The sequence below is a fragment of the Nuphar pumila genome, chromosome 6 (genome assembly GCF_984573655.1).
Source record: "Nuphar pumila chromosome 6, dmNupPumi1.hap1.1, whole genome shotgun sequence".
Lineage (NCBI taxonomy): Eukaryota > Viridiplantae > Streptophyta > Magnoliopsida > Nymphaeales > Nymphaeaceae > Nuphar > Nuphar pumila.
This window is the reverse complement of record NC_143254.1, coordinates 119,227,895-119,242,722: the sequence shown is the minus strand read 5'-3', so window position 1 is coordinate 119,242,722 and position 14,828 is coordinate 119,227,895.

Here is a 14,828-nt window from a genome sequence, read left to right as displayed (position 1 = left end):
CCAAAATACTTAACAATTTAACAAAATCTCTCACATATCTAAAATCACCCATTTTTTACTTTTTTAAGACATTTTTCTCCTTTGCACATGTATTCCTGTTGAGGCTTGCATATTATATAGGTACATTGTAGGAAGTTCCCAATCCTTCAATAAAAAAGAGATTGCCTTTGGAGCTTCGCAAATATAGTACGACCTTCACTGATACAACATGTGAACCTCACTTAAGTAAAGACTCCTCAAAGAGCTCCGCAAATGTGTGTGACATTCACAAATACCAATTGGATTATTTTGTATTTTGCAAGGACAATATGGTCATTTTTTGTAGAATCAATTATTGCATCGCCATTAAAAGGAACAAAGGGTGATTTAATTTTTTGAATGATGGGGGCAATTTGATGGTACAGGAAGAGATGTAGGTTGACAATCATTACATGGAACACAATTTATGTCATCTCTTTTTATTGAATTTTAATCAACCTCTTATTTTTATTGAAAATGTACTTGTGAACTAATTGCATTTGAAATATAGAGCTTAGCATCACATGGCATACTATCTGGTTTTTTTATTGAAAATGTGCCTATCAACTGTAAATGTGAAAATATGAATGATTGAAGATGCATATGACATTGATGAAGACATACCTAAGACACAAAAAGAGTCTCAAGAACATTGCATAAAGCAAAGTGCATGATAATGTTTTTATTCAAGTAATGAAAAATCAAGTAGCTAATGGAAGGAAGACATCTAATGAATAAAATGTGAAGGATAAATTAATATGGAGAACCAATGGATAACGATTTTTGGTCATCTGTGCAACAACGATAGCATAAGGAATAGGCTAAGGACTTTGAAGGGCAAACACAAGAGTATGCATAAGACTGAATTTGAGTGGTGTGAGTAGGGTTGGGAAACAAGCCGAAGGAACCAAACGGTGCATGTTCAGGCTCAGCTTGCCAAACTCATACTTGTGTTTGTGGCTCGTCTCGTATAGATGACAGCCTAGCTCAATTCATCTTGCCACAAACATTAGTTGTTTGGGCTCTTATCACGAACAACTCGTGTGATCATGACAAGCCGAGTTTCAACTCGGGTGGAGCTCGAGTTGCCAACTCTTGAGCATTGCCTAGCTCGCAATTTTGTATAAGCTCTGCTAAACTTCAAATATGATCATCTCGTTTAAACTCATGAGCCTTATTTAGCTCACAAATTCATGAGCTCAATTGGAGCAGCCCGTTTTGCTCACAAGATCTGCATGACCAGAGAACAGACTGAACATCTCTCTCTCTCTCTCTCTCTCTCTCTCTCTCTCTCTCTCTCTCTCTCTCTCTCTCTCTCTCTCTCTCGCGCCTCCTTGGAAGTCGTAGTAGATAGGAATTAGAAAGGAATGTATTGCCTACTCATAATCTTTTTCCAAATAGAGAATCATTGACAAGGCTGACTTCCCTCCAATTTCCTCTGCTTGGTGGAGGAACACGTTCTACAAGGTTATGCTGAACATATCATGAAACAAATTCTCCATCATCTTGGACACCAATTGAATACTACAAACAGTTTCTGTCCTCATTGTCTCATCGACACTTGGACCAATTGCAATATTGTTTATTGTCGAATGTTGGATAACTCTTTCCTTGTCAATGATAAAGAGCCCTCTCATGGCAATACCCTGGCAAAAACGAAAAAAGGAGTTATCCACTGATCTATGTAAACCATGATAGGGTGATGAAAGAGACAACGGTGGGAGCAAATGAGCATCTATACTAGCTTTGGAATCAAAACACTAGACTCTAAAATTGATTTTGTCACATAAGAAATCAAAGGATACTTCAAATCACCTAGCCCCACCTGACTTTTTGTCAGTATGAACCCATGCAAGGTAGGAAAACTACATCTAGATAAAGTTAAATGGGATCAGGTTACACTTTAAAGAGAATGTGCTTAATATTGTAGGAAAAAAGTGTTGCAGACAGTCCGAAAATTCAAGTTAGAAAGATAAGAACAATGTTCCAGCACACATGCCTAAAAATATAAGCAAAGAAATCTAGAGAGGGAATGGGAAGAAGAGAAATCATGACACTTGTTTTTTAATTTGTTCATAACTTTACACCTCTAGCTGCTTCAAAAATATAAATAAAACTTCAAGTCAACAGGGCAACAACATCATGGCTCATGCTGAAAATGAAAGATTAGGAATTTACCACACTATCAATTGAAACTCCTAGTATTTTTGTGTTCAACTTCTCAAATTTAGAGTATCTATCATTGAAGGCAGTTATCTCTGAAAAGGGGAAGCTAGTGCATCAGTGTGGTTACACCCGCCTAACGTTTTGCCAAACAAAAAATCATACTAAAAGCATAATAATTGAAAATTAGGCTGTCAATTCACCTCTGGGATGACTGAAAGTAAAATCCAGTGGATAGAAGAATGACAAACTTCTTCAGTTCTTCCCAATATAATTAGAAACTTCACCTGAAAATAGTAACAAGCAACTAATCAGGATTCACCTAAAATAAAGAAGATAACAATTTGAAATTCAATATGATAACGAATGCAATGCAATCATGGATCCATTTTCTTCAAAAATTATGAATATTTAAAGAAATGGATGGAAGACCAGATAGCCGACAAACTAAGTTCAGATTTCAGAGAGTAAGAAGGCACCAAATCATAAATGCTCTATGCTAAACTATAACTCTTATTTTCTCAATTTGAGATTTAAATTCACATAAGAGACTCCCAATGCTCCCATTCCAATTAAAAACAATGAGGAAATATGCACAAACAAAATGAAGACAATAACCTATTAAACTTAAGAATCCATGAATGTCTGAACTTAGAGTAAAATCTAACATAGGACCCACACAGTCTAGTCTCTGGGTATATATCGACTGAGAGATAGAGGTATCTGACATACCGTTGCCTTGTTCGCATAGAGTAACACCATTGCATGTCTATACAACTTGATAACTAATTTGAAATGGAAATATAATACGAGAAACTCATGACAAATCACATATAACTGATTTGACATATAAATATCAAGAGAAAATAGGGACAAACCAATCAAATTAATCCTTCAAATTTCAAACTACAACCAAAATTCCAACTTCCAAACAGTCAAGCACACATACCATCACATATCTGATGGTTCTGAGTAAATGTTTCAACCATAGATATATACAAAAGTATCCAAATTGTTTCATTATGAAGAACCCATCTTCACATTACAACCAAAGTTCGAATCAATAAAGCATCCATATCACTACATATATCATGGTTATGGGTACAAGTTTCAGTCACAAATATATACAAAACTATGAATATGATTTCATCAAGATATATACAAAAAACAACTTGATGTTTTCTTCAAATTACATCTGTCTCTACTTCATATAAAATGTGAAGGTCTCAACTCCACATCTATAAGTATATAACCAAAACTCCAAGCAATTAAGCACCCATATCACCATATATGTGATGATTATGGCAAAAAGCATCCAGCACAAAAAATATACAAAAGTATCAAGTTTAACATAGTTTTTTCTCAAAATATGGGCAAAATGAATATCTTGACTGTTTCGCCCTCAACTCCAAAACTTTATATCTCCAATCTCTACCTGTCATTTCAAAGAATGCAATGTTATAAACATGTTTAAAATAATGTACACATATAAATGATAAAAACCATTCATAAAATTAGGGAAATAAAAAGACTCGTGAAATTCATGGAGCCTCATCACCACATCTGGCTAAGGTATTGTCTCCACACAGTCCTCCTCGTCATGCTACAAATAAGAAATCAAATAAATATGTTCTAATTGAATATCAAAGGTAAATAATTAAAATCAATGCACATTGTAAACAATGTATACCTCACTTGTCTTTGGTATATGTTTTTCATAGCCAATCGCCCACACAAATCAATACTTCAACATTCTTTGGGTTCAACGGACTGCGATCATCAAAGTCTAGACTTTGACCCACTAACTACCCTTCTTCAATATAAATATCCAAATCGGATTTCATAGACATAAGGTGGTGATTGCTATCTTTCACAAAGACTGTAAACCCCGACCAAGATCTAAGGGTATCCAGACTAGGACATGAAGAAGTCATATTCCTCCAACTTGAACTTGCAATAGACTGACCAACTGATTGGCTAGAAAAGCTAATTTCAGCATGGTTAGACTCATGTTGAATGCAAAAATTATCATAAAGTTCTTGTATGGCGCACCACACCAACTGAAACTGCTCTATAGCCTCTGCAGCTGAATACATTATACCAAAGACATATTCAATAAATGCCAACTTGCATCAAGGATCAAGCACCGTAGACAGCCCAAACACTAAACTACATTCTCCTTTCAAATTTTACATTCATACGAACAACCATATCTTGTATATGATCAGCTCCTCCAATTTTCTTCACCAAAAGTTTTTTAAGAGGAAGAATTTCTCTAAGAAACATATTCGATGTGAGATAACATGAGCCAAAAAAATATTGGTTAAGTCATAAAGAATCTCCAAAAATGAACAAATGTCATCAATCATCTGCCATTCATAGTTAGAAGGATGACAAACATTTTTATCATCTTCATCAAAGATAGCAAAAACATTCTTATATCTAAGGTTTGCAATTAACATCAAGTATGTCAAGTTCCACCTTGTTGGAACATCCAATACAAGTCCCCTACGCTCTCTTAGGCCCAATTGCTCGACACATTTAGAAAAAGCTTCCAAACTTTTTTGTGATGTTCAAAAATACTTGATTGTATCTTTGGTTTTTCCAATCAAAGGCTTGATTTCATGCAAATCGTCTTGAACCAATAAATTCAGCACATGCACATCTTATGTGAAGAAGCCTACCACCAAAAAACAAAGCATCTCTCAAAGAAAAAAAATATGCTTAGATATCTAACATCAACATCATTTGGGGATGCATTATAAGGGTGAAGGTACGAATCTTCTGTTCTATGCCCCAATCCACAAGAGATTCTCTTATCAGCTATGACTTCCCCAGTATGGGGTGATTCAAGATCACGAAAAGCTATAATTGTTTTTTTTGTAATACCCAAAGCATCATCAATAAAATGTGTTGTAAACTTGTAATACACATATAACCAAGATTGTGGTTGGAGGTCCATGTATCTGAAGTTAGAGAAATCCTCCCACTACACCTTAATACCTCCCTCAACTTTTTTTCATCATTAAACACCTTAATGCATTCATTTTTTATAGTCCCACGTGAGATCTTTTTATATTTTGAATTCAAAGCCAGACATAAATGATTAAACCATTGATGGCCAACCCTACTAAATGGGTATTCATGAATGGAAATAATTTTAGCAAGAATATCTCTTATGAATCCTTTACCATATTTGTCAGTAGTGAGGTTACCTTTATGTGAACCATCACCAAGAATAGTGCAGGTGAGTGTAGATTGCTTATTCTTAGCTGCTGCACGTTTGGAACACTTTTTTGTATGCCTTTGAAACTGAGTAGTAGGTCCTCCTTTTCCATGAATGAAAACTTTCTCACAATACTTGCATATTACTCTTTTGTTTCACAATTTTAGCATCCACTTTGTTTTTTGCACTTCTAATTTCAAAATCTTCCCAAATTGCCAATCTTAGGGTACTAGTCTTTGGTGGAGGACCACCATCACTCATCTGCTCAGCCTCACGATCAACTTCTTCTCTAAACAATACATTATGTTGTGGTGCAAACCTCCTTGCCTTAGTTCATTGTGCAATAGGAGCGCTACCTCTACTTATTTTCTCATCTATTGGAACAACCTCTTCTACCATATCTGCATTAAAGGCGTGCTGCTGTAAATATTATGATGTTTGAAGGTTAACTTGCTGAAAAGATCTAAAGATTTGTTAACCATCAAATTGTCATATATCTACAAGAAAAATAATACAATAGAATGAAAACATGCTATATTAAAAGCATACCAAAAAATAAATAATACTGTCAAGTCTCAACACACATAACATTAGCACATGACACATAAATAATCTCATAATTCAATCACTCCATGTTCACAAATTAAATAAAAAAAACTAAACTATATATAAGAATATATAAGATTCCACATGCACACACACACAAAAGATGGACACATATGATAGGCCAAATTCACACGCACCCACACACTATATACACACATGGCACACATATGTAAACCCAAGTTTACACTTCTATTGCTATACTAAAAGCATACCAAAACTGAACCATACTGCTAATTATATATTATATCACACATACATATGAAACCCTAATATAGTTAGCTTGTTTTAATGTAAAACAGAAATTGACCTCAAATTTTTTCCCGAAAAGAAATGCAAAAATTTCTACAAAGATATTGCTACATCAATGAAAAACAAATATTGATCTTATAGAAGTAAAATTTAAAGGAATGTAGAATGATTAAAAAGCAATAAATTGTTTTCAATAACAATGAAAGCCTAGTAAAAGTGTTCTCAAAATATATGCTATTCAATGCCCAAAACTATTTAAGAACCATATCAAACACTAGACCCTATGGCATACAACTATAAAATAGAACAAAAAACATGTCACTCCAAAAGCATGCTAAATATAAATCATAGTGCCAAGTTTTCCCCTTCTCCCCTCACACACACACACACACACACACACACACACACACACACACACACACACATATATATATATATATATATATATATATATATATATATATATAGAGAGAGAGAGAGAGAGAGAGAATGTGGTAGCTGCCTACCACTTTTCTAGCCTACTGTCAGCTTACAAAGCTTTTGAAGGGTTTTCCATGTTTTCCTTCAATCTGACAATATAGATGTCTTCTACATGCTTGATTTGATAGGAGTTGACTTTTGGAGCGTCCAATAGCCACATGCAGGTGGGTTTTTATAAGGTTTTAAAAATTAATTTTCATTATTCAAGGCTTGAAAAATCATGTTTTTTTTGTAAAAAAATATGATCTAAATGTCTTTTACTAGCAAATAGAAATGCCGAACACATCTGTAGGATCAGATTTGTGAAAAACACCTGTTTGCTCATGGTAGGCTGGCAGTAGGGCTAGAAAAGTGGTAGGCAGCTATATATATATATATATATATATATATATATATATATATATATATATATATATATATATATATATATATAGAGAGAGAGAGAGAGAGAGAGAGAGAGAGAGAGAGAGAGAGAGAGCAGACACAATATGAAGGACCTACTTTATCATACAAATTCGTATGGGCACACATAGATATGATGAGAGCTCAAGTTCACAATAACGGTGTCTAAATCATGGGACACGGAGGCACACATGGACACATCACAAGAACTGTTGTGTCACGTTCCATGTGTGCTACAAATTTCTAAGCTAGAGAAGACACATAAAAGGAATAAGCAAGCGATTACAACAAGATTAATCCGTAGTTTCTAAAAAACAATAAATAAATTGAAAATAGAGGAATCCCTAGAAGGTAGAATCACATGCACATAATGAGATTGAGAAATAAAAAATAAGAATAATAAGAAAAAAATGCAGAGGAAGAATGGGAAGAAGAAATAGAAGAAGCAAAGGAAATGAAGACGCGAACAAAAGAGGAGGAAAGGGAACCTTGGCCCTTGGTCCGAAGAGGTGGTTGTTGCTCGAAGCCTACAAAAATAAAGAAACTAAGAAGATTAGAAGAATGGGAAGCAGAGGAAGAATGAGAAGAAACAGAGGAAGAAATTGAAGAAGAAAATTAGAGAAGTAGAGAAAGAATGTGAAGCAAAAGAATAATAATAATAATAATAATAATAAGAGAGAGAGAGAGAGAGAAGCTGGGGACTCCACTGGTTAGATGTGCTTGTCCACTATTACCTAGAGAAGGCCTCGCTGCAAGCTTGAACCTTTTTTTTTTTTCTTTCTTTTTCGTCTCTACTTTTTTTTTCTCAGGCAAGATGGGGTTAGGCAGACCCCACCAGTTATACAACGTAACTTTTTGAACTTCCAACGTTCCAACACAAGGTGACGTGCACTAACGGCTCCTGCCCAACAAGCCGAGATCCTGGGTGTAAAACTCTGTGTTACCCCTTGCCCCAATGGAGTCACCACGGGATGGGACTTGCGCAAGGGTAACGCCTTTGAGAAAATCATTAGAAAGGTCAGCAGTAGAAGCCGAGGAAGAATGAGGAGGACGCATAGAAATAAGAGGCATAAAGATGAAGGAACAAAAAAATAACAGAAGGAAGGAGAACGAGGAGAAGCAGTAGAACAAGAGAGAGACCTTGGCTTGTAAAAGGAAAAAAGAAAAGAATAAGAGAACGAGCAAAAAGCAAGGTGGAGGAAGAATGAGAAAAGGCATGGAGAAAAAAGAAGGAATGGAAAGAAGGCAGGAGAGGAACTAGATCCAATCCAATTTCAAATGGATTGGATCCACACTATGGAGGAGTCCCTCTTCACTAGGAAGTCCCTCTCCACTAGGCTCGGTCTAGTCCGGGTTTGGGGCCAGACTTGGCTCGGCTATCGGGTTGAAGGCAGCAGCGGCCGAATGACTGCTGCTCCCTCTCTCTTCTCGGTGTGCTTTTTGGCAGGCCGGAAGTGGGCAGTAACCCCTCCCCTGTTGCATCCCTCTCAGTCAAGCTAAGCTCGACTCGGTCTTCTTAAACCGAGCCCAACTCGGTCAAGAGGTATCATTGGGCAGTCTCTTACTTGGCTCAGCCGAGTTGAGTTCGGCTCAATCCATCTTTTTGGTACCGAGATCGACTCCAACTAGGTTCAGGTTTAACTCCTGCAACGCAAATATTGCTTACTTTGTTAAATTAAAATTGTTATATCGTTTCTTTTACATCACAATAAAATATCATTTAATGCACCCTATCAGCGCAATAGATATAGCATGCGCACCAAGGCACGAGTCTTTGAAAACTTATGCTCATAATCGTCCGCGAGTTCAACCATCTTCGAGGTAGAAAAAAGTTGCATACCAGGACAAATGACATAATACTTCTAACTTATATATATGTATATATATATGCTTTTAAACTCAATGATGCAGATTTGCATATTCTTGTCCATTTAAATTTTATATCATTTACTTTGTCATCACGTTGTTATGTGCACAGAAAATTACTTACACAATTTATTTAGCTGATGTACAGTTTCATACATCGTGCTTCGCTTATACAGTTATTTAGCTCGATGTGTGGTTTTGCACATCGAGTTTAGTTTTATGTCATTTACCTTATCGCCGTGTTGTTATGTACACAGGCTACTGCTTACGCAATTTACTTAACCGATGTATGGTTTTGTATATCGTACACTGCTTACATAATTTATTTAACGAATGTACGGTTTTGTACATCATGCATAGCTTACATAATTTATTTAGCTCAATATGTGGTTTCACACATCGAGTCAGGCTTTATGTCATTTACATTATCGTCGCACTCTAATATGCACAGATTTATACTTTATATATATGTATTATATATATATATATATGTATTATATATATATATATATATATTCATAAAGTATGCAGTTTTACGTACTCCTGCCTACTTTGTATTACGCTTGCATTTAAAAGCGCAGATTTGCGCATACTCGCAAAAGTCTTTAAAGAAAGGGGATTTCACATGCAAGATTTCAAAGCACATAATATTCATTGTTTCGAAAAGCAAAAAAGAATACTTGGTGTTTTCATATTTGCAACCAAGTCTTTTCCTCAACCCTGCGTAACGAAAGGGCTTCGACTGCGTAGCCTTAAGTGGTATGTACGGTCCTTTGTTTTGATATCTGAGATAGCTCGAATATCCATAGCTTAAAGCATGGGTCTTTGAGATTTTTAAATGATGTTGGATTCTTTCATGAGAAATTGGTATCTCAGTTATCGCAGTGGTACTATTAGACATGCACGACATGTTAGTACTATGATAATTGAATGACACTATAAAAGACATGTTGATTAGCGATGACCTAGATCTGTTGTTAATCCGTCGCTAAACAGCTTAGCAACAGATTAGTGTCAGATTAGAGACGGATAGCTTCCATCGCGAATTTTTCATCGCTAAGTAGCGACAAAACTTATTTGTCGCTACTTTCGTCGCTAATTTACGATGGCTTAGCGACAAAAATGATCTGTCGCGAGTCTGTCACTATTTTAAATTAGCGACGGATAGTATCTATCACTAATCCGTTGCTAAATTTAAAAAAAAATGCTCTCTGTCGGGCGGTATTCCGGCAGCAATAGGCCGGACTTGAACTGATTCGCCGGCGGCGACGACGGAGGAAGACGACCCACCACCGAATGCCAACAAGTCGTACTCCTTCGGCCCCAAGATCTTTAATTGAGACTCATAGAGGTCAGAATGGATCTCCCGCCACCCGCATTTTCCCAAATTCGTCTCCCCCGGCAAACCTCGGGTCCTCCTTGTCACTGGCTCGTCGCTGAAGGCATGCGAAAACCCGATGGACGACCATTACCTTTTAAAATTGATCAAGAACAAAATTGATTATTGCCGCCTCCACGGCATTGAGATCTTCTACAACATGGCCCTCCTCGACGCCGAGATGGCCGACTTCTGGGTGAAGCTCCTGTTGATTCGGAAGCTCCTCCTCTCGCACCTGAAGGTCGAATTCCTCTGGTGGATGGACAACGATGCCATGTTTACTGACATGGTCTTCGAGCTCCCTTGGGATCGCTACAAGGACTCCAATTTGGTGATGCATGGGTGGAACGAGATGATCTACGATCAGAAGAATTGGATCGGATTAAACACCTGTAGCTTCCTCTTGCGGAATTACTAGTGGTCGCTTGACCTCCTCGACGCTTGGGCTTCGATGGGGCCGAAGGGGAAGATCAGGATGGAGGCAGGGAAATTACTCACAAGAATGCTCGTTTGGGAATGATTTAAATCTCACATCAGTTTAAATTTTGAACAGGGGAGAGAGAGAAAATTTTGCGCCTTAGGTGGGACAGTTTAAATCGAAAAGTAGCACCAGAATTAGCGAGGGAAAAATTCTTACTAATTTCGTCGCTAATTAGCATTTTTTTTGTAGTGTCAGTGACGGATTTGGCGACGGTCTACTTTCATCGCAACTCTGTCACAAATTTACATGACCAGTTAGCGATGAAATATTTCCGTCGCTACGTAGCGACGGAAAAAACTCTGTTGCTGAATGACGCGGGTATTGCGAAAAAAAAAACTTTTTGTCATTAAGCCGTCATTAATTAGCGATGGATTTGGCGACAGAAGATCGCATCATTATTTTTGTGAATATTACGGATTTTAGTGACAGATTTGTTTCTCTCGTTAATTCGTCGCAAACTTCCGACGCTAATGGCCATTTTTCTTGTAGCGTGAGAGGTTTATGGTAACCTCGTAGCGTGCAAATGCATAATGATAAAAAGAAAATCACATAAATTATAATAATCAGAACTTTGAGATTTCTAAATGATATTGAAGTTTCTTTATGAGAAACCAATATCCCTCTCATCATAGTAGTATTATCAGACATGCACAACATGTTAGAACTACGATGATTGAACGAGGGGTTTATGGTAACCTCGTAGTGTGCAAATGCATAATGATAAAAAAAAATCACATAAATGATGATAATTGAGTTTTTGAGTTTTTTAAATAATGTTGGGGTTTCTTTATGAGAAACCGATACTCCACTTATTGTAACGATACTATCAAACATGAATGACATGTTAGTATTACGATGATTTAGTATTACAATGATTGGATGAGAGATTTATGATAACCTCATAGCGTGTAAATGCACAATGATAAAAGGAAAATCACATAAATGGCGATAATCGCCTTCACAAACAATATACTCGAGTTGGTTTGAAAGACTAAAACATGTAGAATAGATCGTTAGTTGAAATAGAACCTGACATGCCCATTCGTTTATTTGATTCCGTCAAGGGAGAGGATGAGATTATACAAAAGTTTTGAAGGTTGTTAACAACTATGCTCCTCGTGTAGCAATTGAACTCGATGTCCCCGATCATTGGAGTTAAGGGACTGGGCTACCAAAAATTATCTTAGGTGGTAGGTCTCAATGACTTATGTAAAAGTATGGATGCATCTCCTTGAACAATTGACCTCTAGAGAATTCTCTCTTGGTTATTGGTCGTCTTCTTAGGAGCGAACTATGTTAGTTGTCCGGGGTATCAAAATACATAAAATAACAAACTTTTGTACAATCTCAGTTGTTACTACATTTCTTCTGTGCGTACCCTCAGGATAATTAATATCAAAATAAGGTTATCATGTTCATTTTCTTATTCTGAATTTCACATCACGAAAGGAACAACATATATGCTAGTTTTGTTCTGGATTTTGATATCTATGCACCTACTAGATTTTTATAAGTCTGACTCATTTCATTGGTACATGTGATAATTAGGTCGGTACGGCAAACAATTGCACGATGACATAAAGATATTAAGATGATACTCTTTTCCTGACATTTCTCTCATGAGAACATTTTTTATAATTTGATATAAGGGTTTTTTTGAAATTTTACTTTTCGTATAAACTTTAAAACCTCGTTTTGAATCTATTTGATTTCAATGAATATATGGAGTTACAAATCCGTTGTGTAAATGAAGGTTCACCTGTAATGCAACCAAGGTCTGTTGACTTGTCATTTCAAACACAATTTTTTGTTAAATTGCTATTTTAAACTCTGGCAAATAAATAATCACAAAGCGTTCAAATTTTTTCTAAAAAGTTACAAGTTCGGGATTATGGGGGCGTTACAACCACACCTCATTGTTGGCCACCAATAAGGGCACAAGGGAAGCAATGCTGGAGCATGGGTACAAGAAGTACCAACAAAAGAGAGAGTGGTGGTAGAGAAGCTCCTCCACCACCACCCTCCTCTCAATCATTTTTTATAGATTTTCTCACTTTGTTTTTCTTAAGCTACACAAACAATTGATTTTTTTTTTTTTAAAAACTTCTCATATCAAAACTTTTCCTATAAAAAATTTTTTCACTTCCAAACATATCCTAAAAGAAATAGTTTTTCCATAAGGTTGGACCTAGGTGCAGTAGGATTGAACACAACCTTGCTTATAAGATACAACAAAACTTGCACCTTACATGCAATACTAGTCACTCCTAGCACTTAATAGACTGACCACCATGACATGACTACCTTGAACAACTTTAATGAAAATAGATAGAGAGAGAAAGAGCACGAAGTAGAGAGAGTGAAAAGGACTAAGCTCACAAATGTTTTGACTTAAAGCAGCTGGGGTTTATATAGACCCCAATAGAACCGTCTAGAGGACTGTTTGCATGGGTCTATAAAAGCTAAACAGGTGACACACACCCATTTAAGACTCAAACGAGTAGCATACACCCATTAAGGCCCAAACAATCATCCACAACGAGTTCCATGTGTCCAGTAACATCCCAACGTGTTCAAGGATGTTGAGGCTAGGTGTCACTCTTAAATTAGGTCACAAATGACCTTTGACTACCTTGATCAACCACCAAAACCTTTTGAAAAATAAAAGTGTTTTAAAAAGATTTTATGAGGTACAAAATTATTCAAAATGAAGTGATAAAAAGATTTGTCAAAGTTAAACCAAGACTAGGCCAAACTAGGCTAAATCTAAGTCAAAAGTTCAAATTTTAATTGAATCCAATATGTTTATAAAAAAATGTTTAATGTGGAACTAAAAGATATTTCATAGAGTAGACTTTCTCTCCAAAACCCATCTCCCGATAACCAAGGAAAAAAGAAAGTTATTTGGCCAAAGAGCTTGGTGCAAAAACCTATAAATTTTAAAACAAACACTTACAAAAGTTTTCTTATGAGAACAAATAAAATTAATGCATTCATAAAAAATATATGCATGTATATAAGCGTAAAACAATTTTTTTAAATATGTATATGAAAAATAAACACCTACAATTTTTTTAAATATGTATATGGTACAGAATGTTGGGCTGCCAAGAGACATCATATTCAAAAAATGAGTGTAGCTAAGATGCGAATGCTTAGATGGATGTGTGGAAATACAATAAAAGATAAGATTCGGAACGAGGAGATACATAAGAAGGCAAACGTTGCACCCATTGAAAATAAGATGAGAGAGAATCGTTTACGGTGGTTTGGACATATTCGGCAAAGGCCTAATGATGCTCAAGTTAGAAGGATGAAGAAATGAGAAAATCTATTAGTTAAAAGAGGTCGGGGTAGGCCTAAGAAGACTTGGATGGAGATGATAGGAAATGATATGAATGCTTTGAACCTCAACGAGGACATGACATTGGATAGAAATGATGAGGAAAAGGATTCATGTGGAACACCCAAAATGAATTTATTTTTTGGTTCATATCGTCGACCCCAATTGTTTTGGGATGAAGTTGTAGTTGTAGTTGTTGTTGTATGTATATGAAAAATAAAGCAAACAGCTGCCTATTTATACTAGTGTTTGAGAAAGTAAATCTCAAGTGTTTTACCGTGTTCCCACGAGTGTTCAAGACAGGATTTTCCTTTGGCTTAGACAGAAAAAAAAATGTTCATGAAAAGTGTCATATTTTTAGTATAGGAGAATAAAAGGTGTCAAATTATTTCACGTAATCTAAATGTAAACCAAAACATGAAATTTCATTTTCTCAAAACAGAAAAAAATACAGTTGCGATTTCGTGTTGAATATGGACAAGAAATGCAAGCTTGGCCTGTCAGCGGGGTCCTGATCTTTAAGCTGCTTTACAAAGTCTGTCCTTACCTTGCAGGAGTCAAGCGGAAGCTTGGCTGGGTCAGGCCAGTCTGAAACTTCCAAGTCCCATTCAGAAGT